We start from the raw sequence: 26,817 nt of genomic DNA, 5'->3' as shown, positions 1-26,817 counted from the left end.
CTTCTCATGTTGAGATGACTCCAGTTCTTATCTAGGGGTCTGATTCTTGAAGCTGAAAATCTAACATCACGTCTTCACGGCTGAAATAAATAGATTGGAAGATTGTTGTTGCAGAATTTTTTACGTAAATATATTTTCGACAGATTTTCTCGCATTTCAGTATATCATACAGAATTTTGATTTTTCACATTGACAAACCCTAAATTACATTTACCTTTGATACAAAAATACGTCCTATCACATCAGAGTCAAGCTTACAATCCTCTCACTCTTCGGAAATAGCAATATTTCAAAGGGTTTGCAATTTTTCTTAACAAATTCCTACTAATTTTCATTACATTATTAATTTCGATTATTATTTCATAAATGATTCCAGAAATAAACAGAGTAAACAGTACGGGATTGCGTAATTAATAACAGAAATTTTAAGAATGCAAATAATTCGTAATTTCATATGTTCTTAAAAAAATGAAATGTACATCAGAACTAGTACTTATCGATAACAACATCGAAACTAAGATATTTTATGAGTAATTCCTATTCATAAATTTTACCTTGAAATATACATGTTGTTGTTGCTACTATGGTCTTCAGTCCAGAGGCTGGTTTGAGCCAGCCCTGCATGCTACTCAAACCTCCGCAAGGTTTTTCATCTCCAAGTAACTACTGCAGCCTACATCCTTCTGAATCTGATTGGTGTATTCATCTCTTGGTCTCCCTCTATTGTGTTATTACTAAACACTGTCCTCCAATACTAAACTGGTGATCTCTTGATGCCTCAGAACGTCTCCTACCAACAAATCTCTTCTTCTGGTCAAGTTGTGCCACAAATTCCTCTTCTCCCCAGTTCTGTTCAGTATCTCCTCATTAGTTACGTGATCTACCCTTCTAATCTTCAGCATTCTTCTGTAGCACCATATTTCGAAAGCTTCTATTCTCGTCTAAACTAGTTATCGTCCATGTTTCATTGCCATACATGGTTACACTCCATATAAATACTTTCAGAAATGACTTTCTGACACTTAAATCTATACTAGATATTAGCAAATTTCTCTCCTTTAGAAACGCTTTTATTGCCATTCTACATTTTATATCCTCTCTACTTCGACCATCATGAGTTATTTTGCTCCCCAAGTAGCAAGACTCATCTACTACGTTAAGTGTCTCATTTCCTAATCTAATTCCCTCAGCATCACCTGATTTAATTCGACTGCATTCCATTATCCTCGTTTTTCTTTTGTTGACGTTCGTCTCATATCCTCCTTTCAAGACACTGTTCACTCCGTCCAACTGCTCATCTAAGTCCTCTGCTGTCTCTGACAGAATCAGAATGCCATCGGCAAAACGCAAAGTATTTATTTCTTCTCCATGGATTTTAATTCCTACTCCAAATTTTGTTTTGTTTCCTTTTACTGCTTTCTCAATATACAGATTGAGTAACATCGGGGACAGGGTACAACCCTGTCTCACTCCCTCCCCAACCACAGCTTCCGTTCATGCCCCTCGACTCTTATAACTGCCATCTGGTTTCTGTACAACGTGTGAATAGCTTTTCGTTCCCTGTGTTTTACCGCTGATATCTTCTGAATTTTAAAGAGTATTCCAGTCAACATTGTCAAAAGCCTTCTCTAAGTCCACAAATGCTACAAACGTAGGTTTGCTTTTCCTTAATCTTTCTTCTAAGATAAGTCGTAGTGTCAGTAAGTGTTCCAACATTTATACGGAATCCAAACTGATCCTCCCCAAGGTCGGCTTCTACCAGTTTTTCTATTCATCTGCAAACAATTTGTATTAGTATTTTGCTGCCGTGGCTTAATAAACTGATAGTTCGGTAATTTTCACACCTGTCAACGCCTGCTTTCTTATACAGTATGTGTATAAAATTGTATGCAATTTTTCAGAAAGGCAATTGAGATAATATTGACCTATCCAAAATTTGAAGAAAAATAATACTGGTATGGACAACTACAGTTGAGAAAACGTAATGCTAGAATAGGATGTCCCATTACAATCTGATATAATTAAATTTTCTTTGATATATTTGAGTCTCATCTTTATCTACGCTAAAAAAAAAAAAAAAAAAAAAAAAAAAAAAAAAATCTGCCATGGCTGGGACTTGGACCCAAGTATCCTTGCTTACTAGGCAAGTATGCTAGCCACCACCACTGCATTATAGGTAACATAGCTGCATAGACTACTGTAGTCCAGTGCTCTCTGTAACATAAACCTCAATTCACATCATCAGCTTATTAGCGCCTTCTTAGATCATCTCTATTGCTGAGGCCCTCTAGTAATGGAATAGCACCCCAATGTTGGACGTAATGGGGAAATCCTTCCTGTACCTCATGTGTTTGTGATCTGTAGATCTGATATAATTAAATTTTCCTCAAGACATTTCAGTCTCATCTTTATCTACAATGATGAAAATGAATTAAAATTTTTGCTATGGCTGGGACTTGAACCCAGGTCTCGTTGCTAACTGGGCATGTATGCTAACCAATACACCACCATAGCATTTAAGTAACATAGTTGCAGAGACTACCTTTCTCCAATATCCTCCCTAACAGAAACTTCAATACACATCTTCAGCTCATTTTTGCCTTCTTAGATTGTCACTACAGCCAAGTCTGCCCGTTACTGGAATAGCACAACGAAGTTGGATATAATGGGGAGACCTTGCCTGTACCTCAGGTGTAGGCGATCTGTAGATCTGATAAATTAAATTTTGATTGAGAAATTTCAGTCTCGCCTTTATATATGACAATAATGGAAGCTGAAGAAATGAATTAAAATTTGTGCCTTGGCTGGGTGGCCAGATTATATTTCCCACCTGACCATCCAGGATTAGCTTTTCCGAAATTTCTCTAAAACTCTTAAGGTGAATATCAGGATGATTTCCTTGAAAGGAAAAGCCGTCGTTTATTTTCCCCATTCCCGTCCAATCTAAGCTTTACTTCCATCTCTAATGACTTCATCGTCTACGGCATGTAAAGCCTCAGTCTTTCTTAATTCTCTGTCTTTATTGCGGCCTCTTCAGTCGTCAGGATAACTAGAAGATAAAAGCAGATTCCAGAAGTCTAGTTCGTCGGGATTAACTGAAGTTGTAATATATCTCGTATTGTAACTTTTTGTCGCTGCAACTTCCTCCACAGACAAGAGACGGAGTGCCTTTTCCCTGGCCTGGCCTTGGCGTGCGCTGGAAATGTCAGACGGTAATTGGAATCCTGTTATTTTTTTCTATTGGCCAGTATTGTAATTAACCTTTGCTTGTCCGTGTAAAAAGGAAGGACTGCTACGCGGGAGCTTTCTGCAGTACTCTGGTGCGCTTTATAATCAGCGAAACGCGAGAGTACGTATTTACAGGTGAAAAAGATTTTTTTTTATTCCGAGAAAACGCACATTGCAAAAGAAAATAAAGCGAACGTGCGGTGCTTTACGGTAAAATCGCACCGCAATTTATTTTATTCCCCAAAAAGCTTTTCGTCCTGTAGTTTAATTTATACTCAGTGTTCACAGAATACTCAATGAAACACTATACCTGCAACAAAGAGCAGTCTCCCTAGACAATGATCTAAGTTTATACTACTGTATTGGGTATTTAACGGTAGACCTGGTACTGAGTCCAAATTCAGAGTGCATGCTACCGCCAAACCATTTATTGGCCTAGAGTGTTAAATGTCACTGCATTTTAAACTTAATTCAACTTCATCCTAACTGTTTTCATTTGTTGGCGAGTTGCAGGAAACAGGCTGTGTTTCGATTTCCTAGATAGGATCTCATTCCTAATGCTCACTGGGCATTATGACGCTATGTGTCTCTTGATAGTTTGAAAGGTTCATATAACACAGAACAAGAAACGTAAAACGTCACGGTTCATCGAGTCAAATTCATTTCGTATATGTGATGAACTAATGAAGAGTAATTCACTACTTGGTAATGACAGCTACCACTCAGTTAATACTTTTTAAAGCCCACGCAAAAAGAGAAAACCACTACTAAACAAGAACTTGACTGCACTACAGAACTGTTCTCATCAGAGAGACCACGACAGCACGTGGATGGTCTCCTCCAAAAAGGCACTGCTTGCGCCACAATTACAATAAAGTTGTTTCCGTCAAAATTACAGTAAAAATAAAAATTTCTCTTATTCTGGCTCTATGCTAAAGTCATTACCTCTTAATGAAATAGAATTGTTCCTTTCTACGCTAAGGGAAAGTTCTGCACAATGTGTGGCTTGTGGATACAACCACGCTCGCAATTCTAAATTTCCGATGGAGACAATTGACAGGCAGAAGTATTATTTTTCGATCTTTAGAATCTCTATGGATACCGTCCAGTGATCTCTATCTGAACTGTATTTCAAACTCCAATTGTCTAGCCACGACGGCTAAATACCCTCATAAGCTCACTGGACAAAAAGTTAGTCTCCCATAGAGAAATCATTACAAGCACCAATTAATACTGTATAACCTCTCTCCTGGACTTGACAGCCGCCTGGATTCGGTTAGGAGATGACTGCACAAGGCTGTGCAGGTACGTGGCATCCAGGTTACGGTCACTCGCTGAGGACCCGATCTCGCATTTCCACCAGATTGCGGGCGTGCTGATAGCGGCGTTTTACCAGCTGTTCTAACATGTCCAACATATTTTCTGTAGGGTTCAAGTAAGGTGATTTCCACGCTAGTCGAAACGTAATAGGCTGGAGGAGTGTTTATAAAAGCACTCACATATTCCTGCGGTCCGATGAACTTCGCTGTTGTCGGCTTCATGTGCCTACGTGAGCAATGGCTTCTTGCAAGGTGACCGACTCGAAATATTCACTGCAAGCACTTCCCGCCACAAAAGGTTGGGATGGAACTTCATTCACTGTCTGCCAAAATTCATCCCGGGGTTTGAAAGCGATTTTAATTCACAAGCCATGAAATGCGCCTCCTGTGCGTCTCAGTCAGGATCTTTTTCCGATTACAATTCTGACGTCTCATGTCATAGCCGAGTGTGTCAAACCACTGGTTGTAGACATTTGAACACTCCGTCGCGAAACACCAACAAAACCAGTAATGTCACATACCGTATATCTATCGGGCATAGTCAAACACGATTTCCCCTTTCTGCCACTCTTTCACGTTCTTAACTTTACCCATGTTTACGTACAATGTACGCTTGAAAGGTAAATGTCTTGCTGATCGCTTCTGCCATGCGCTCAAGTAGAGACATTGCGCGAGCAGCTGTGCACGTGACTCGAGTGCTACGCTGCCTGTAAAGATGGCGGCCACGAACGTACACTAGAATGCAGAAGAAAATACTTTCAGATTCCACGTTTCGCACTTCTGGAAAATAACACGATTCACTGTTTCAAATGTGCAAGAAATCGGTGGTAATTCTGCTGTATCATTTAAAAGATGTACTGTGATACCGATATTGACAAACTGATCAGAAAATTAATTCTACTTTATTTCACTTTTATTCTACTCGCACATTGCATTGTCGTGCAAAAGAAAGCCATAAGACGCAGAAAAATCAATAAATTTGGTACTACATTAGGCAAACATTTAAATGAGACTGACACATCTTGAACAAAGTTGGCATGATTGTTCAATCATGCCACGATTGATAAATATCACTTATGAAAATTATTTTTATTAAATATAAATGTGAAACGGCACTAAAATGTCAAAAGTACAACGAGATAGAGTGTCACACACATGGTACCTGAAATGATGCACTGCCGTCTAGCATTTATGATGCAGGTCAGTGCCAGAGAGACTGCTGCTGCCGTCGTTGCTGCTGATTACAAACTGGAGGTGGATAAAGATGTGAGGTTATCGGTCTTCTATTCACCTCCCCTTCGCCTCGCCCCCCTTCTCCAAACATATAATCAGTGTGTCCAGTCTGCATGCGCCTAGAGTTATCCACGTGCAAGTGTCGGAAAATTTTCAAAATGCTTGCGTAGCGTGTATTTGAAGTGAAACGTGGATACTAGCCCGGTATTCACCTAGTGAGATATGGGAAACCGCCTGAAAACCACACACAGACTGGTCAGCACACAGCCCCTTGCCTTTAATCCTCCGGAGGGACTCAGATCAGGGCCGGCACCCCTCCTCGTTTGGATAGCAGGAGATTTAACGTGCAACTGTATACAGGCGGATACCGTCAAAGACATACGTACTACAAATGCAACTTTTTTTTTCAAAAGGGCTTAAATATCAAGTTCTAAGCAAATTTACCTGCACTTATTGGTGCTACGTGCGGTCTGTTTTGGCAACGAAGATGCACATACGAAGTGACAGATTTCGGGAACTACGTGAAACACTCATAAAGGTAAAAACACCCGCCTTATTTGTGGAGCACTAAATTACCTGTTAACTTTTAGACAAACAAAGCCATGCGATAGATTATAAATTTTTTAGCATACGTTAAAGAAGTAGCCATTATTAGGGAAGTATTGTAATATCTTGTTCATCTGACAGTTTCTTGGTTCGGTTACTGTTGTAATTAATGGCATAAAGTTTATAACCTGAAATGGGTAAATAATCATCAATAGCGTAGCCGGCCTCTGTGGGCGAGCGGTTCTAAGCGCTTCAGTCTGGAACCGCGCTGCTGCTACGGTCACAGGTTCGAATCCTGCCTCGGCCATGGATGTGAGTGATGTCCTCAGGTTAATTAGGTTTGTTGTTGTTGTGGTCTTCAGTCCTGAGACTGGTTTGATGCAGCTCTCCATGCTACTCTATCCTGCGCAGGCTTCTTCATCTCCCAGTACCTACTGCAACCTACATCCTTCTGAATCTGCTTAGTGTATTCATCTGTAGGTCTCCCTCTACGATTTTTACCCTCCACGCTGCCGCCTAATACTAAATTGGTGATCCCTTGATGCCTCAGAACATGTCCTACCAACCGATCCCTTCTTCTAGTCAAGTTGTGCCACGAAGTACTCTTCTTCCCCATTCTATTCAATACCTCCTCATTAGTTATGTGATCTTCAGCATTCTTCTGTAGCACCACATTTCGAAAGTTTCTATTTTCTTCTGGTCCAAACTATTTATCGTCCATCTTTCACCTCCATACATGGCTACACTCCGCACAAATACTTTCAGAAACGACTTCCTGACACTTAAATCTATACTCGAAGTTAACAAATTTCTCTTCTTTAGAAACGCTTTCCTGGCAAGGTTTAAGTAGTTCTAAGTCCAGGGGACTGATGATCTCAAATGCTATGTCCCATAGTGCTGAGAGCCATTTGTACCATTTGTTTAATAACGTTGAGACCGCACGAGACTCTTGCCCAAATACAACGTAGCGGGAGCTGCAATGAACTGGGATCACTAGCCACGCCGTAAGTTCTACGCTGGGAGACCAAACGGCTATGAGTTCACCACTACCAGCCAAGAAGGTCGCTTCTGCCCCGGAATAGTATGTGCGGAAACTGTGGGTTGCGCTCTATCAGTACCATAGTGACCGGGGATTCAAGTGAGGTCATTCAGCACACTCCGTATTCACCACGACTTCGGTAGCATGTGTGGTCATACAGGCAGCGGCCCATTTTTTCATTATGACTCCTGACGGCGCTGGAGATACAATGTCCAGTCACTTTGATGTGAGTACATGTCAAAAGCCTGACTAACTACCTTTTACGACGCAAAACTCTGCGAGGCGTGCAGGAAGAGGGTCGCTGGGTTTCTGAAACGATGTGGAACCATGCCGACTCTAGTGGCGTGGGCAACTGCGCTAGGATTCTCGGCCGAGGATCTATGGCGAGAACAGCCGTGTCGAGGTGGCCGCATAGATTCTCGACTGGGTTTAAATCCAGGGAGTTTCGTGGCCAGGGAGTATGGTAAATTAATCCTCGAGCACTTCGAACCACGCACGCAATCTTCGAGCGTTTGACTTTCCATTGTCCTGGTGACAGATGCCATAGTGTCGAGTAAAATGAAACCACGTACAGATGTGGACGTGTTCCCCCAAGAATAGTGTCATATTTATGCTGATCCTATGTGCCTTACATAGAAACGAAATCTCCCAACGAATGCCACGAAAAATTTCCCATACCATAACGCTCTCTCGATTGTTGTAGGGCGTTTCCTTTCTCTCCGATAAAGCATCAAACGTGTTTCATTTGAAACCTGTCGCCATTCAGTGGACGTCAATTTGCGGTACTGGCGTGTAATTCCAGCCTTCACCGCCGAAGAACAGCGGTCGTAAAGGGTGTATGATTTGGGAGCCTGCTGCGCAAGCCAGTATGTAACAACCTTCACTGAACGGTCGTTGAAAAGACACTGTTGGCAGTCCCTTGGTTCGTCTGGGAAGTCGATCGCTCAGCGGTTCCTCTTTTATTCGTCTTTACACATCTCCGCAGCCCTCGTTCACCCCTGTCACCTGTTCAAAAATGGTTCAAATGTCTCTAAGCACTGTGGGACTTAACATCTGATGTCATCAGTTCCCTAGAGCTTAGAACTACTTAAACCTAACTAACCTAAGGACATTACACACATCCATGCTCGAGGCCGGATTCGAACCTGCGACCGTAGCAGCAGCGCTGTTCCGGACTGAAGCTCCAAGAACCACTCGACCACAGCAGCCGGCTCGTGTCACCTGTGGTCCGCGCAGCACCACAGTTGTCCCGGCCCCGGTTTTGAATGGCGCCATTTTTCCATGCATGGTGTACTTAAATCACAGACTTTACCTTTGCGGTTATGCTTTCACGCTTGGACGGAAAGCAAATGATCGCGCTCTTTTGGACGAAAGATAAATCTCCCCGTTTCCGCATTACGACAACGAGTGCACTGTTTTCCGCGTCCCCCCGAAACGCTTCATATACCCTCCACTGCTAGAGCTGCCACTTTCCGCGTGTGAGTGGTTATTGCATGTTGACTTCGAACGAAAGCGGTGGTCACATTAACGTGACTGGACCGGGTCTTATTGTGATGTTGTTTCGCTGTTGAAGCCAGCAGAAACCGAAGACAGACTGTGAAGTTTCTGGTCACGGCGGTACTACAATTTTGGCGTTTCTTATTGAGGAATAACTTTCGAGCAGCTTATTTCGCTTCAGTAGAGGATAGTGATAAGGGTTGCGTAGTTTGGAAGACAACGGTACGACTGCAGTTGTCTGAATACAGTCGAACATAGCTCCCAGTCGGGAGGGCGAGACAGCTGAATATCGTGCAAACAGGTGGCTCCTAATTGGACCATGTCAAAGGTAGACTCCTAGGTTTGGTTTCCACGTTACTTACGATTACCGTTATGTACAAATGGAAGATTTAATGGTGAAAGAACAGGGCCAAAGCAATGGTAACTGAGTAGATTAACTGATATTTGACAACTCTGATTAGCAATAATATGCTTAAATCAGGGAAGAAATGAATGAATTATGGGTTACTGGTAAACTTAAAGCACTGACAGCTACGTGTGATAGACTCGATTTAAAACTAACAATAGTCAGTCAATCGGCCCGCAGATAAGTTGGAAGTTACATATCGATAACAGAGCAGGAAAACTACTGATAGCAGAGTTACAGCTTCCGTTCTACATATCACATCTCAAATACCAAATGATTTTACAAAGTCCATTTTATGAACAGCAAGTATTGAAGTCCAGTTCTGTAGAAGTCCCCTTCAATTTATTACGAAATAACCTCAATAAACATAAGAAAAGCAGAATTTGGAACAGCAATGGGCAATATATTATTTAAGTTTAATTGTTGATGGATATTAACACCCATCACATCACTTGAATAGAGAACGGCAGTAGATTAATACCTATGTAAGAGCACATGCTACGATCGTAAATACAAATATAATTGAAAACATAAAATAATTACTTGTTGATTACATAGGAAGAAGTCTATTACTATATCAGTCAAGAAGTATAATTCGAAGTCTGAAGAGACTGATTACATTCATGTTTCGTCGGATGCCAGCGTTGTTTCCGATAATTTTTTTTAACAGCTCTGTGTGTGTGTGAAATCTTATGGGACTTAACTGCTAAGGTCATCAGTCCATAAGCTTACACATTAAATTACCCTAAGGACAAACAAACACACACACACACACACACACACACACATGCCCGAGGGAGGAGTCGAAACTCCGCTAGGATCAGCCGCACAGTCCATGACCGCAGCGCCTTGGACCGCTCGACTAATCCCGCGCGGCTAACAGCAGTGGTTTTCAAAAAGATAAGCATCTGTTAACTTCGTGTCTGTCTATAAACATTCTCCTGACACAGTTTACGTACTTCGTGAGTAACGCTCTTTCGTATACAATAATCCTTTCTCTATTGCTGTAGCAGGGAGACGATTACAGACAAATAAACTCTTACTTAATTATACATTTTCCAATAAGAAAGCCTCTTCTCATTGTACTCCACCTCCCCTGTAAGAAAAACATGAGATAAAGAAGTTATCTCGTTCAAAGTACAGCATACAGCACTACTGAATACAAAAAAACTAAATATGATCCCAGATAATCCTTCGCTTATTGGGAAAACTAAATATGATCCCAGGTCATCCTTCGCTGATTTCAAGTATATGGCAACAAAATATTGTTCAGAGATTGTCGATTTCAGTTCGTGGTTAGCAACCTCAGATCTGTTTCAGATAAAATAGAAAAATGTAGAATTTTTTGTAATCATAGAAAGAAAGGAAACCCGGTGCCTTCTATATCAATGTCCTTATAAATGCGACATACGAGTAACCACAGCAACTGAAACACCAAGAACATGAATTTGTTGATGTATGATTACATCACTGGGGAATATATAACATTAATTTACGACAGCTTATTAACGTCTAGAAACACGATGTATAAAGCTTTTTTTTTTTTTGTAAGCACAATACACTGCAAAAAGATTCACTGCAACTGCGTGCGTATGCTTGTCACGTGAAAGGCAATTAAGGCAGAAGAATTCAAATCTTGATAGAAGCACTGTATTGTAGAAAGCTCCTAGGAAGATGTACATATTTACTGTGTATGATTGTGAGATTAGTCAACTGCCTTCATTCTTTTCCGATAGCTCTTATTGAAACGCTAAGGGATTTTGAGACTAATTTGTTTGCATGAACATTCAAATACGCGGAGGCGTAACAGGTGATTTCACCCAGCTCATCTTCATGAATGTGGCATAAAAACGCAGATTTTCCTTTTTACAGAATTTTTCACCTGAAATTAGCTCTTTGAGAGAGATCTCAAACCCCATTACCACAAAGACCATGCTGTTATACGCCAAGAAACGAGATTATGAGCTTATCTCACAGACGACAGGGCTAAGAGAAAAATGTATTTCCACAGAGGACTACAACGGATGGAATCAAGATGAAAGCCACCTAATTCCTTTGCGCATGAAATACGAAAGACTGTATGTAGAAGTAACAACCAAAACAACTATCATGTTCCTTGGAGAAAGAAATTGCGTTCTTGTGACCAAGAATAAGCATGAATACTATTATGAAATGAAACACGTTCTCGAGTGCAGCTCTACACGTCTTTCTGGGAAATGAGCGCTGTTCCAAGAGTGTAATAGAATCATGTATTATCATTCGAAACTGTATTGTTTTACGGACCTATGTCGGGTGCCCTGATAAATGATTTTTGACGATGCAATGTTTTTTGAGGAAAAAAATTGAAACAAGATTCAAGTTTTACATCATGTCGACAGTGTGGACGTTATATACGGAGCACAAGCTTGGATTACAAAATGATGGGGAAGGAAATCGGCTGTGCTCTTTTGAAAGGAACCGGCCAGGCTTTTGCCTAGAGGGATTCAGGAAAACCGCGGAAAATCTAAATCTGGATGATCAGGGGTGGATCTGTACCGTCGTACACCCAAATGCTGGTCTAGTCTACCATCCACTTCGAAACGCTGCTCGGTGAGTTTGTCGAGAATGCTCTTGAGAAAAGAACTGCGAAATTTAGTAGAAGAATCAAACGTACGTCAACGATTCACAACGAGACCCAAATTTAGAAGTCAGTAAACTAGCGTTTACAAATCTCATTAAATTTATACAATGCTACCACACAGTGGGATGGTAACATCTCCGGTACAAGCGAGGTGGCGCAGTAGTTAGCCCACTGGACTCACATTCGGGAGGATGACGGTTCAAATCCGCGTCGGCCATCCTGATTTAGGTTTTCCGTGAGTGCCTTAAATCGCTTCAGGCAAATGCCAGGATGGTTCCTATGCAAGGAAACGGCTGTCTTGCTTCCCCACCCTTCCGTAATCTGGTGGGACTGATAACCACGCTGCCGGCCGAAGTGGCCGAGCGGTTCTAGGCGCTTCAGTCTAGAACCGCGCGACCGCTACGGTCGCAGGTTTGAATCCTGCCTCGGGCATAGATGTGTGTGTTATCCTTAAGTTTAAGTAGTTCTAAGTTCTAAGGGACTGATGACCTCAGCTGTTAAGTCCCATAGTGGTCAGAGCCATTTGATAACCTCGCTGTCTGGTCCCTTCCCCCAAATCAACCAGCCAACCAAAATACATTTCCGGTATACCATCCGATGCTACATAGTCGAATAAGAAACTCGAAATCTATACTACTACATAAACATTAGTTGTTGGCTGAAGTTGTTACTAAAAATATCGAACTGCCTTACTTCACTGTACCGCTTTACGTATACAAGTCGTACTTTAACGTTACCTCAGATTTTAACATAGTAATTTAATAAATATTCAGACTGGCATACGTCAGATTCCTTTCTTTAAATATCGATGGTATGTAAATGTATCTGTATGACATAACAGAGAAAGATCGTTCGGAAAAATATATCGACAAGTTCTTATCGAAATTACTTCAAATTTTTACACACATTGTTCAACGCTATTACAACAAATCTCGGACAATTCTTTACTGATTTTCTTCATATTCTTGCGCAATACCCTAATGAACTTGCGGAGGGCCAAAGACTATCTGTGGTACATCTATACTACTAAATAAAGGCATGTCATTGTTTCCTGTTGTTACCAAAAATCTCTAACAGTAATTGACCACTTTTTAATTTTTACACGATGCTCCTATAAAAATTCAACCGGACATTGGCTATATACTTAGAACCAAAAGAAAAAAGTACTAGTTTTCTATAGGACCAACTGCGAGCGAGCTAGAAAATGCTGTACTTTTGTGCGCTTTGGAAGTGTATGGTTTCGTTTTTTATCTCGCAGTTAGTTTCACCTATGACAGCAAGGCATTTAAACCACTAGATAAGTTGTTTTTATATACAATTTTCAAGAAGAACTGTATACGTAACAACGTTCCATTGTATTTCCTACCTTGCATACAGTACTAACAGAGAAAAAAGTTTGAGTCTGGATGTGAGTCTTGGACGGATAGACAAACGGCGTAGCGATCACTCGCGATAAGCGAGAAATCCAGCTTTGAGTCCCGGTCTGGTACAAGTTTTTACAATCGTCATTCCATTCTAAAACTGATGGTTATCCATATTAGCAATTTCGAATACATTAAATGTACCTAAATAACACGTGGATATTGACAATATTTTACGTTAAATGTTCTCTCTGGGCAATACTATGCTCAGTTATGAAATCAGGTTACAGTGCGTCAATATTTAAAAGCCTCACGAGTTCTTGTTTCTTACGTCTCAGAGAAAGCGCATTGCTGGTAGCGAAACTGACGTTCTTCCCGGCAGAAACTGAATTTTTCCCTAAAAAAACCATCCAGGGCCTCATTAATGTCACAAAATAGAATTGTATATTTCAATGTGACCAGATCCACTCCCCTCAGGTTTAGTGGTAAGAGAGTTCAGTATAGCCCTTAAAAAAACTGAATGTAAATCAAGTATGAAACCAGGAGGAAGGTGCATCGGAGTGTGAAAAAAAAAGCAAACTAGAAACAGTGAACAGTCTAAGAATAATTGCAGTACAGAGCAACCGGAACAGAAGTGGCGTCGTGATTAATTGCCGGCACAGTAGCTCAGCGTGTTCGGTCAAACGGCTGCGGGCCTCTGTAATAAAAAAACTGAGTAAAGTAATCAACGATCAACTTGAACGGATATCTTGTGACGTCCACCCTGACCAAACGCAACGACCGAACAATACCGAAAAATAAAAGTGGTTACACTGTCAAGCGCGTGAGTTATTTTCTAACCTCTCTCGTGGCCCCCCTTTTTTTTTCGCTGTTCGCTTTAGTCATATTTGTGTCTGTGTGGAGGTGTAATGCCCGTTTGCAACAGTGAAGTGTAGCGTAGGTACCTATAATGACAGTTGATTCAGCACAGCTACTTTCTTAGCAGCCAAAAGGAAGTGGTTTTCGAATGGGAACCACAAACGTTTGGTGATAAGGCGACTAGTCAAACGAATCCTCCACACGAAAATACACCTCGTGCGTCATACACGGTACAACTGATAATACTTGTGTCACATGATAGGAGGCTCTTACCGACGCACCTAATTTGTACGACTGGTAATTAAGTGAAAAATGCCTCCTTGCCCGATACAGATGTTCGTATAAATATGAATGAGACCAGTCCCAAGGAAATGATGAAAAAATAATAGTTTGTGACGTAAGCTGCAACAAATGAACACAACAGTTTTACAATGACACAGATTCTCTGTGCTCTGTCAAAATATATGTTTTTAACGTTTCGGTGCTTGTGTTCCATTTCAGAAGTCTTGACTCTTGAATTCCTTTCTTGTAACCTAGTTCACACCAGTTTATTTGTTGTTTTCGTTTCTATGAGACTTCTATATGGTATCTCGCCTGCTCTCACTATTCATCACATTTACTTGCAACGGTAACGTATTCTTACCACAAGACTCATATTCTATACCTAATGAGAAGTATGAGAACTTTCAAGATTACAGAAAGAGAACAAACATCTCAGTGACCGGACGGACAGTTCATAATCTTGTGAAAAAGTGAGTAAATAGATGGCACGGGGGAGTTTCGAACACGGCTCGAGCACTTGGCAGTCCCAACACTGTAACCACTTATCCAAGACGCACTTCTTGTTCTTGGAGCGTTCACGGTTGTTTTTTTTTATGTGGATGCGAAGGGGAGTTTCCCATGTAAGAGCTATTCCAGCGCCTACAGATCACTTGATACTTTTCTTACAAATAAGGCAAATTGAGGGTGATATATAATCTCATAGCTTAACTCATTGTTGAATGTATATCAAATAACGCAGAATATCGTCACCAGTGTTAACAGAAACTCACTTCTCTATTTTATATTGTATATTCCTTATATACTCATCATCTGTGTAATGATTCCTTGCTTTTCCAAAATTAAAAGCCAAGAAAAACCTTCTTATTTGGAAAACACGTACTAACTTGACCCTGACCTTTTCAAATGTGAGGATATCATTTGACAGAAAGGACACATTGGTTCGCCGTTTCTCTTTAAAAAAAAGGAATACTTCTGTCCATTCTTTGTCAAACGCTATATTATGTTCTTCATATTTAAGTTTATTAGACACCAGTAACAACCACAGTTTTACTTGAACAATGTTACCGCGTGAAGAGCAGAACCACGTTACTCGGTACAAGAGCGACTGACAGAATCTGAAGCCTGTTCCACACGTGCAAGATTACCAGTGGTGCACCTGTTCCGCTCGCCTCTCACTTGCAGGAGTTTCACGCGTCCGATCGTTTTTAGATGGAACGGGATGTGACTTACTAGTTCAAATGGCTCTGAGCACTATGGGACTTAACATTTGAGGTCATCAGTCCCATAGAACGAAGAACTACTTAAACCTAACTAACGTAAGGACATCACACACATCCATGCCCGAGGCAGTATTCGAACCTGCGACTGTAGCAGTAGCGCGGTGCCAGTCTGAACCGCTCGGCCACACCTGTGATCTATTCTCACGCGTATGTAAGTGCTTTGCGCATGTGCAGACGACTGAATGTGGATCCCAACTGACAAAAGTGCCCAGCTGTCAAACAGCGGGAAGTTCTTTGTGAATCGTGTCTTCTGCTGAGCGGAATGTTTTATATCGTTCGTCTTATAAAGAGTTAACGGGTGAAACATCTGCTATAAACACTCATTAGAATTTAAAATATACTGTGCACGTGCGAGAAAATGAATGTAGTTCAGCGATCCGGATCTATGTGGAGTTACTCTTAGAAAACATGTTCTTACTCATTTTTACATGCAATCACGATATTATCAGAGGTGAGCCATAAAGTGTCTTCTCATTAGAGGAAAAACTTGCATTAGTCGGGGAAATTAACACTGGCAACAGAATTAGCAACATTATATTAGTATGTTTATCTTTTACAGCATTTACAATAAGGTCATCTCCACATGTAAACGACTTAGTTTCGAATGAACTGCATGAAAACAATTAAATACAGCGTCCTAGTATCCGCTAGTATCCGCCTAAAACACAAATAAATATAGTAATCATTACGAAAGGAGATAAAATGTTGATAGTCAGCAAAAATGGGCGGCCTGTCGCATAGTACAACGCTGCAATAGACGACGAGAATGGGCTTTAGGGTGTCACTGTACAGCGTTGCCAAATCGACAATGGTCGCACTAAACTGAGGCAAGATCCACCTTGTGATCACGCCAGCTTTATACCTTTGTTCAGCTAAACGTTCTATAAAGCAACAAACAATTTGTCACTTCTGAGTACTTCGTGAATTGGTAACAACAGTGCGTAATCAGAAAGATTCAAGAAATAAAAAAAGTCCAAAAATATTCTGCACAATGAGCCGTGGCGGGACTGGCGCCAGTAGTATCTCTGACATGAGTACAATCGATTTCCTATGCAGAGGTTTGTCTTTGGGCTTGGGCCGGCTCGAGATATAAGGGAGTGCCAACAGCGAGTAATGAGGGAGCACACAACGCTTGAGGACGAAACGCGGCGAATCGGCGATTGGTTGGCGGACAGAAGCCAAGACGGCGTGCCTGCGGCCGGGCGGTGGTTGTCACGTGGTTGTACTGGAGTCGGCGGGAGTTGGCCTGCGCTTTGCATTCTCCGGCAACCTCGTGAGCTGTGCATGTGCCTGCTTCCTTGGAGGGACACGATGTTAGGGTCTCATGAAGTGATGGTCTGGCATCTTTGCACAAACGCCCCAGCAACAGCACACCTAGTTAAGTACGCTAATTGCTAAGAGCACTTAGTTAACTGTGATTGTGATCGCTCTCGGTACAGTAAGACGTTACACGACGTGTGTTGTTATGCTTGTTCCATTCAATTTGAGGCCTCCTACTAAGCCTGTGCTCTGCTTCCGCATAATACTGATGTATTTGCAGATGTGTGTCATTAAGTTCTAGTGAGTACCGGCTCTTGTGAGCCAGTTCATTTCCCATTCTTAAAGTTTGTTTATCAAGTACTGTTTCAGTTAAAGGAAGCACTTTCTAGTCAAATTAATTGTTGTTTAGACTTGATTTTAAAGAGTTCATTTACTGGTCAACCTTAAATGTTAAGGTTAAGAAAGGTTTTTCTCCTTCTATTGCTGGGTATGGTCTGTGAGCTGAGGCAGCGGGCAGCCGAAGTGCAGGGCTTCCATTTAGATTACAAGTTTGGCTTACGGGCGGTGAACTTCGCCTGAGCTCATGTGTTCCTCTTCGGTAGCTTGGTTCACATTTTGGTTGGCCTACTCAACGTGCGGTTGCAAACGGAGCCACGTCTTGGTTCGAAGTTAAGTATTACCTCTCTCAGTCAGTTCCACCGTTCGTGGTTAAACTTCGGCCTTACAAGCTTGGATCTTGCTTCTGTTGTTACACATTTATCATTGAACAAAGTTGTAAATTTCTATGCCCTAAAAGTCCATCATACCAGTCAATGGGCATTTGAATAATTTCGCGGTCGCTCCGTAAGATTGACCAAGTTATAAAAATGTTTTAAGTATTAATGTTAAAGTTGAGGCTGTGTGTCAAAAATGGTTCAAATGGCTCTGAGTACTATGGGACTTAACACCTGAGGTCATCAGTCCCATAGAACTTAGAACTACTTCAACCTAACTAACCTAAGGACATCACACACATCCATGCCTGAGGCAGGCTTCGAACCGGCTGTGTGTCAAATGTTATTTTACATGTAATGTAAGGTTTCAATTGAAAAGGTCTTAAATAATGTGTCTGAACTAGAATTGTTTGTTAAAGTTATGGTTAAAATCAGCCTCAGTGGCTTCTGTGAATTTTGGTGGAAAACCGTGGGCTACATGTAATGCTAATGGATAGGGTCTTATAAAATGTGTCTTAACTAGAGTTGTTTGTTAAAGTTATTTATTAACTTTCTCATGATTTATGTATTGAATGTCTCTTGCCCGAGTGGCACTTATCAAATTTTAAGTGAGATTGTTTTGGTTAGTTAATAAACCTACTGGAATTGAAATGTTCACTTTATTGGGTCAGCCCTTCCATACACTTTACATTTAAAGGTTGAACAAAACAGCCGGTAGGTAACTCTGCACCACATAATTCTTAAGGTAACGCATTTACACAACTCTTGAACACTAGACAGAGGACGAATACGTTAGAGCACGGGAGTACAGGCTTGTTGGTACTGCAGACCCAAAAAGAATTAAATAATTACTTCTCATCACCTCTTCTACAAATATTCACTTTTTTGAACAAATACCGTTACAACAATGTATTCTCAAAGGAACTAAGTTCTCTAAAGGCCGGCACTCTCCTTTTTAGAAAGGAATGAAAGATGATTGAAAAAAAAAGATTTGCCACCCTAGAGGGTTGCGCCACCATAAAATGAATGAAGGAACGCATGTGACACGTGAACTGCTGACTGTGCAGTTTCTTACATGATGTTAGATTGGCAATTGTTGCCCCTGAAAGTTTTGACAACATGGCGTAACTTGGATGTCAAATAATACAGCTCCTTTCCACTAGTATCTTAAACGTCGACATCAATCAGAAAATTAGAAGACACACGACTGTGACAGATACCAAGACACACAGTACTGGCTTTTTTCCGTTTCAGGAGCAGCCAGTTTCAAATATTGTAAGGTCCTTCTGATTCATCTGTTCTACAATATTCTTAAAATATTAAGCGCATATCGGTATGGCTTTCTTCCGTAGTGTAATGCCCGATACCAGTTACCCTTTATTTGCCATTGTACAACATCTTAATCTTCTTTGACAATATTACATTCATTCCCCCCTGTTCCAATATCACCTTAACAGAACAAAAATGATGAAATTATGTGACAGAAGAAACGTATCACCACTATTTACAGGTGTTGAAAAATGGACTACCCTCTTGCTGACCTAATAAAAAGCGATAATCTGGTCAGTTTACTCAGTCAACTTTGTGATATGACCCATCTGTCTCTAAATTATACGTTGTGGGGATATTATGGATAACGATACTAGGGCTCTGCAGATTTGGCATAGTTTGGAGAAAACAGGATTTCGTTTATCAGTAATACATTGTGTAGTTTTCCACTCGACTGTCTTTTATTTACATTATTCATTTTACACGATCGGTTTTGGGACTATAGAATCCCATCTTTGAATGTCTGTGTAGTTATATCAGCAGGCATCACAGAAACCACAGTTGCACTCACAATTCACGCGAGTATATCGTCGCCTGATATCATAATAACTAAAGGCAAAAATGAAAATATTAAATTACAGCAACAGGTAAGGAAGAATCATCAGGTAAGATGAGTGTTAAATCTTCTACCACACTTAGGGTAGCAGATACAAGAGATTTTAGTTAGTAGTGCACAAGCAATAGTGAGAAGAAGGAATTATCATTATTGCAATGAATAAAGCATTAGTTTATTTCTGAATCTGAGCAGAAATGTAATTTGTGTCGTGTAGCAGTTCAAGTTACAGTAAAGTGGAATGCATAAACGCAAAAGAGAGTTTGGTTTTGATTTTCATTGTTCGGAAAAATGTCATCCAGGAAGTCACAGCTATTAATCTGTAAACTGTCATTCTGGTGTTCTACGATCTAACAAATATAGGGCACAAGCATATTGTTATGGCATATGTAAAATCCGTACCCATGTCAGTTTATTTATTTAATCGTATGGCGAGAGCCCCCCTTTGGGCAGACCATTCGCCGGGTGTCGGTCTTTCAATTTGACGCCACTTCGGCGACCTGCAGTCGATGGAGGATGGAAGGATCATGATGAGGACAGCACAACACCCAGTCCCTGGGCGGAGAAAATATCCCGACCCAGCCAGGAATCGAATCCAGTCCGAGGCCCAGAGGATTGACAATCTGTCACGCTGACCATTCAGCTACCGGAGGCGGACACCCATGTCAGTGACTACTTTGTAGTAACGACACATTTAAGATCCAGATCCCTGCCTACTGTGGTATTCGAAGTCGCGTACTCCACTCCTAGAGCATAGCGACGACCTCCGAACATCACAGATGCTGGCCTCGGGATTTAACATCAACAACTGCGCATTGAGGTGCTTGTGATGTAACACTAAAATGGCTTTCGTGCCAGAGCTCTAGCAGCACCCATCACACACCGTTCCAGACAACAGCGTCCTACTCAATGGGAGCGTCATTCAAATTCTCTTCCGGAGAATTACCGCCATAGTTTTCGTCCAAGAGCAACTGACAAAGACGATGGAGGTAATCGGCGAGATTCTGACGTTTTTCCCAGAATTTACCTGGAAGAAGTTCGAGAATCAATGGCACCATAGGCCGAAACTCCTCAACCTAGTTAAGCGATGCTGCAAGACTCTTTCTGTTGCGTTGCGGCAACCCGTATGAAGAAAAGGAGACCAAATGACTCTCTTTTTATTTTTACTGACATCGGGTGAAGAACCATAGAACTAGATTTACCAAATTTTTGTATATGGAAAAGTGCTTAAAGTTTTGGTACATACTTCGATCCTATGGTGACTCATGCTTGTGTCATAGGGCAGTTCTGAAGCATTATGGAAATAAGAACAAAGCAACGATGATGCAGTTGTTTGAAGGGAGCTACTGCAACTGAATGGTTTTCTTATGATGTACGTCTTTCTGTGTAGATAACAACTTAGCTTAGATCTCAGAAGTGCTGAAAATCTATACAGAAAATAAAAATTAGTCGGAATCGAAAACGACACACAGCTGTGACATAAGTACCTGTAACGGCACCACCGTTTGGCATAGGGGAAGCTAGTTTTGTGCAATATTCGGAGCACAAGTTACAGCCAGGTGCAGGCCAGATTGCAGTGAGTTACGCATACCAACAATTGCGAAGGAGAATAGAGGCCACAAAGCGTCAGATTGCTGAAAGAGTATATGTAGCGGTTTTGCATGTCACAAATCACGGTCAGAAGGGGCCCACTGGCCAACCTAGCATGTTATGAGCACACGACGCGAAGAGGCGTGTATGGCAAAACAGAGGTGCACAGTCAAATGTGGCAGCTCTCCTGGATATCAGGGCGTGTCACGCCACCAGCTACACACAGCAGCAGATGGGGCGGCAGCATTCCAGTCCACGGTGGGTGACAGGTTCGACCCTCTGAGGCCATTTCAGGGTCCATAGCCAGTCAGTGGCAGGCCATTCCACGGCTCCCTACTGCGGTCAGTCGTCCAGTCGTCTTGGCTTCCAACACATGCTGGGGGCATCCCGAGACGAGACAGATTCGGACTCCAGATCGCGGGTGCTTGTTGTCGCTGTGACCTTAGCCATGCCAGCGAGACTCACACAGCTGGCTGCCTGTGGCTCACACCGGGCAGTGCTGAGTCGGCAGGGATGCACACCACTGAGCCAACTCCCGGAATCCTGATAACGACGCAACTCCGCTGCCATACAAGGCGCGTGCAAGGGTTGCTGAGGCAGCCGTTCCACACCAAGCTGTTTTGCAGACAGCAGAGTGGTGTCCCCAGCATTGTGAATTCCAGTGATGCAGATCATGAGGAATGGGGGCACTGTATTTGGAAACAATAAGTCACTTGGTAAGCTCGGAAGAATCTTAATACGGTGCGGTGCCTTCTACCTTTTCCCACTATATTTGGTGGCAGACGTTTCCACTACATATCTTTCATTTCGTTGACATCATCAAAGTTTTGTGTAAGATTGAGTTCCTTTTGTGTAAGTGTTTGTAGTCATAGTTCCCACAATTAAACTGTTCGGCAATTTCTTACCAAATAAGGGAGATGTTAAATACTCACTTTGACTTTGTCTTTAGACAGAAATAGACGTTAGATGCACTGCATTATTTATATTAGCGTGCTAGTTGTTCAAGTACACTGAGACTGGTGTAACAGATCGTATGGTGAGACTACTTCATCTAATTAACTGTTTTCTGGAGCTTTATTAATCTGAGTATAAATCTTCCCCTTTTGTATGACACTGATTTTGTGGTACTGTTTAAATTTCTGGCTCTTGTAAAAGTGCACCATAATCTGCAGCTTAGCTTGTTTCATTTAATTTTCTTTTTCTACTGACGATTTAAAATTTAATGGCGCTAATCACTTGCTGCACATTTCACTAAATTACATACGCCAGCCACCACGTGAACTATGATCTTCATTCTAATTTTTAGAAAAAGTTGAAATTCATATCTTTGTTCGAAAGTTGTTAAAAAACAATTAATTTTATGAGGGAGGTATTTTAATGAAAATAGATCACAGATATCTACTAGCAAATGTTCACTTTGCTGCAGTGTATACACTGCACTACAGTAAACAAAGGCGAAGAGCGAACGCACACTTAGTTTTTTTTTCCTTTTATCGGCTGCCGTTTCACCCTTCCGAAGTTAGAGCTCCTTCACAGAATATTTAATTGGTGGAATTACTTTTCACACAAAGAAACGATATTATTGTGTTTAAACCTTTAGATGGCACCAGTTACAATTTTCTTGCTGTCATAAGAATGTAAAACAACGAAAATATTGATATCATACTTGTGGAAAAATTGGCACTCAGCGAGCAATACAGTGTTACAGAAATTGGACTTGCATTAAGGAAGCTGCGTTCAAATCCTTATCCGGCTATGTTTAGGCTTACCTTCGTTTCTCAATTGGGAGGAAGCAAGGATGGTTCCTTGTCCAAATCGAGCATCCGTCTCTAACTACCTCGCCATCAACGGAACATATCTACATCTACATGGCTATTCTGAAATTCACACATAAGTGCTTGGCAATGTGTTAGACGAACCACCTTCAGACTAATTCTCTACCGTTCCACTCTGTAACAGATCGTGGGGCAACTGAGTACTTAAACCTTCTACATCTACATCTATATCTACATTTATACTCCGCAAGCCACCCAACGGTGTGTGGTGGAGGGCACTTTACGTGCCACTGTCATGACCTCCCTTTTCTGTTCCAGTCGCGTATGGTTCGCGGGAAGAACGACTACCGGAAAGCCTCCGTGCGTGCTAGAATCTCTCTAATTTTATATTCGTGATCTCCTCTGAAGGTATAAGTAGGGGGAAGCAATATATTCGATACCTCATCCAGAAACCCACCCTCACGAAACCTCGACAGCAAGCTACACCGCGATGCAGAGAGCCTCTCTTGCTGAGTCTCCCACTTGAGTTTGCTAAACATCTCCGTAAAGCTATCACGCTTACCAAATAATCCTGTGATGAAACGCGCCGCTCTTCTTTGGATCTTCTCTATCTCCTCCGTCAACCCGATCTGGTACGGATCCCACACTGATGAGCAATACTCAAGTATAGGTCGAACGAGTGTTTTGTAAGCTACCTCCTTTGTTGATGGACTACATTTTCTAAGGACCCTCCCAATGAATCTCAACCTGGCACCCGCCTTACCAACAATTAATTTTATATGATCATTCTACTTCAAATCGTTCCGCAAGCATACTCCCAGATATTTTACAGAAGTAACTGCTTCCAGTGTTTGTTCCGCTATCATATAATCATACAAAAAAGGATCCTTTTTCTATGTATTCGCAATACATTACATTTGTCTATGTTAAGGGTCAGTTGCCACACCCTGCACCAAGAGCCTATCCGCTGCAGAACTTCCTGCATTTCGCTACAATTTTCTAATGCTGCAACTTCTCTGTATACTACAGCATCATCCGCGAAAAGCCGCATGGAACTTCCGACACTACCTACTAGATCATTGTGAAAAGCAATGGTCCCATAACACTCCACTGTGGCACGCCAGAGGTTACTTTAACGTCTGTAGACGTCTCTCCATTGAGAACAACTTGCTGTGTTCTGTTTGCTAAAAGCTCTTCAATCCAGCAACACAGCTGGTCTGATATTCCGTAGGCTCTTACTTATTAGGCGACAGTGCGGAACTGTATCGAGCGCCTTCCGGAAGTCAAGGAAAATAGCATTTACCTGGGTGCCTGTATCTAATATTTTCTGGGTCTCATGAAGAGATAAAGCGACTTGGGTCTCACACGATCGCTGTTTCCGGAATCCATGTTGATTCCTACAGAGTAGATTCTGGGTTTCCAGAAGAGACATGATAAGCGAGCAAAAAACATGTTCTAAACTTCTACAGCAGATCGACGGCAGAGATGTAGGTCTATAGTTTTGCGCATCTGCTCGATGACCCTTCTTGAAGACTGGGACTACCTGTGCCCTTTTCCAATCCGTTCCTCTAGAGACTTGCGGTACACGGCTGTTAGAAGTGGGCAAGTTCTTTCGCGTACTCTGTGTAGAATCGAATTGGTATCCCGTCACGTCCAGTGGACTTTCCTCTGTTGAGTGATTCCAGTTGCTTTTCCATTCCTTGGGCACTTATTTCGATGTCAGCCATTTTTTTGTTTGTGCGACGATTTAGAGAAGGAACTGCACTGCGGTCTTTCTCTGTGAAACAGCTTTGGAAAAAGGTGTTTAGTATTTCAGCTTTTCGCCTGTCATCCTCTGTTTCAATGCCATTATCATCCAAGAGTGTCTTGATATGCTGTTTGGATCGAGTTACTGATTTAAAGTAAGACCAGAACTTCCTAGGATTTTCTGTCAAGTCGGTGCATAGAATTTTACTTTCGAATTCACTGAACGCTTCACGTATAGCCCTCCTGACGCTAACTTTGACGTCGTTTAACTTCTCTTTGTCTGAGAGGTTTTGGCTGCGTTTAAAATTGCAGTGAAGCTCTCTTTGCTGCCGCACTAGTTTTCTAACTTTGTTGTTGAACCACGATGGGTTTTTCCCGTCCCTCACAGTTTTACTCGGCACGTACCTGTCTAAAACGCATTTTACGATTGCCTTGAACTTTTTCCATAAACACTCAACATTGTCAGTGTCGGAACAGAAATTTTCTTTTCGATCTGTTAGGCAGTCTGAAATCTGCCTTCTATTACTCTTGCTAAACAGATAAACCCCTCCTCCCTTTTTTTATATTCCTGTTTATTTCCATATTCAGGGATGCTGCAACGGCCTTATGAAAACTGATTCCCTGTTCTGCGCTTGAAGAGTCGAAAAGTTCGGGTCTGTTTGTTATCATTAAGTCCAAGATGTTATCTCCACGAGTCTTTCCGTAGAAGCTCTGATTTCCCTCGTTTTATTATGATGACCATTCCTATGTACGTAGTGACAGTAAAATATTTTCACATTCATATGAGAAAGTTGGCGATAAAATTTGCGAAAAGATATCGCCGTAACGTGAAGCGCCTTTGCTTTAACGTTTGTAGTCACAACTTGCTTATTATATTCTTAGCATTCTACCGTCTGTTTCGGGATGATACAAAAAGAGCTGTTCTTCTTTGAACTTCTTCCATATCCTCCGCCAATCGTCTTTGGTAATGATCCCATACAGCAAACCAAAATTCTAGCGGAAGAGAACAAGCGTTTTGTGGGTAGTCTCTTTAGTAGATCTGTTGAATCTTCTGTTCTGCCAATAAATCGCAGTATTTGGTTTACCTTCCCCAAAACATTATTTACATGATCATTCAGACTGTGTTGATTGGCTTTAAATTTGTGTGGTTCATCGTGTAATCGAAATTCAACGGATTTCTTTTTGTACTCGTGTGGATGAGCTTACACTTTTCCTTACTGAGAGAAAATTGCCGCTTTTCGCACCTTTCAGATATCGTACATAAGCTACAATGCAATGGATTTTGATCTTCTGATGACTTTACTAGACGCTAGACGCTAAATGACAGCATGATCTTAAAACAATCTAAGAGGTCTGCTCAGATTACCTCTTAATTCGTTTATTCAGCCGCACAACTGAAGTGACACTCCACAGTCACACAATTTGATTGCAAGTCTCTTGTGAGGAACGGCGTCAAAAGCCTTCTGGAAATCTAGAAATACGGAATCAGTTTGAGATCCCCTGCTGGAAGCACTCTTTACTTTGTCCCAATAAAGAACGATATTTTCTGAATCCGTGCTGACTGTGTGTCAATAGATCGTTACCTTCGCCGTAATTCATGATGTCCGAACACAGTACACGTTCCAATATCCTACTGCAAATCGACGTTAGTGATATGGGTTAGACCCAGATAGATCTTTTCTTTTTCACTGAAAATACCACACGTCTTTTGGATGGTAAGTACAGCCTTTTAACTTTTAATTTCAGTTGAGCTATAGTAATGGCAGTGGACATCTGACGTAATCATCTGTTCAGTTTAGTGTGTTGTTGGTTTCAGGAATCAGGTGCACGATAATATGTTACGAGAATGGATTTTTCACTCTGCGGTGTAGTGTGCGCTATTTTGAAACTTCTTGGCAAATTAAAACTATGTATCAGACCGGAAGGTTTTAATCTGAAGGGAGTTTCAGTTTGTTATGACATTAAAAATAAACATGTGAATCTGATGAGAAATTAGTGTCTCAAACACCGTTTTCTAGCCAATGTACGAGATATTTTTCTACTAACCGAATTCATATGGTTGTATTTCTCATCTTTCATGGCAATATTTGTCGTCGAGTAGTAAGCTTCGAGTGATATCGATAATTTAAATACGAATTCAGATCAGAGAAGAATTTGCCGAAAGTTATAAAGAATACACAGG

The sequence above is a fragment of the Schistocerca gregaria genome, chromosome 1 (genome assembly GCF_023897955.1).
Source record: "Schistocerca gregaria isolate iqSchGreg1 chromosome 1, iqSchGreg1.2, whole genome shotgun sequence".
NCBI classification, from domain to species: Eukaryota; Metazoa; Arthropoda; class Insecta; order Orthoptera; family Acrididae; genus Schistocerca; species Schistocerca gregaria.
The sequence above is the reverse complement of the archived record's forward strand: the minus strand, read 5'-3'. Positions refer to the sequence as shown.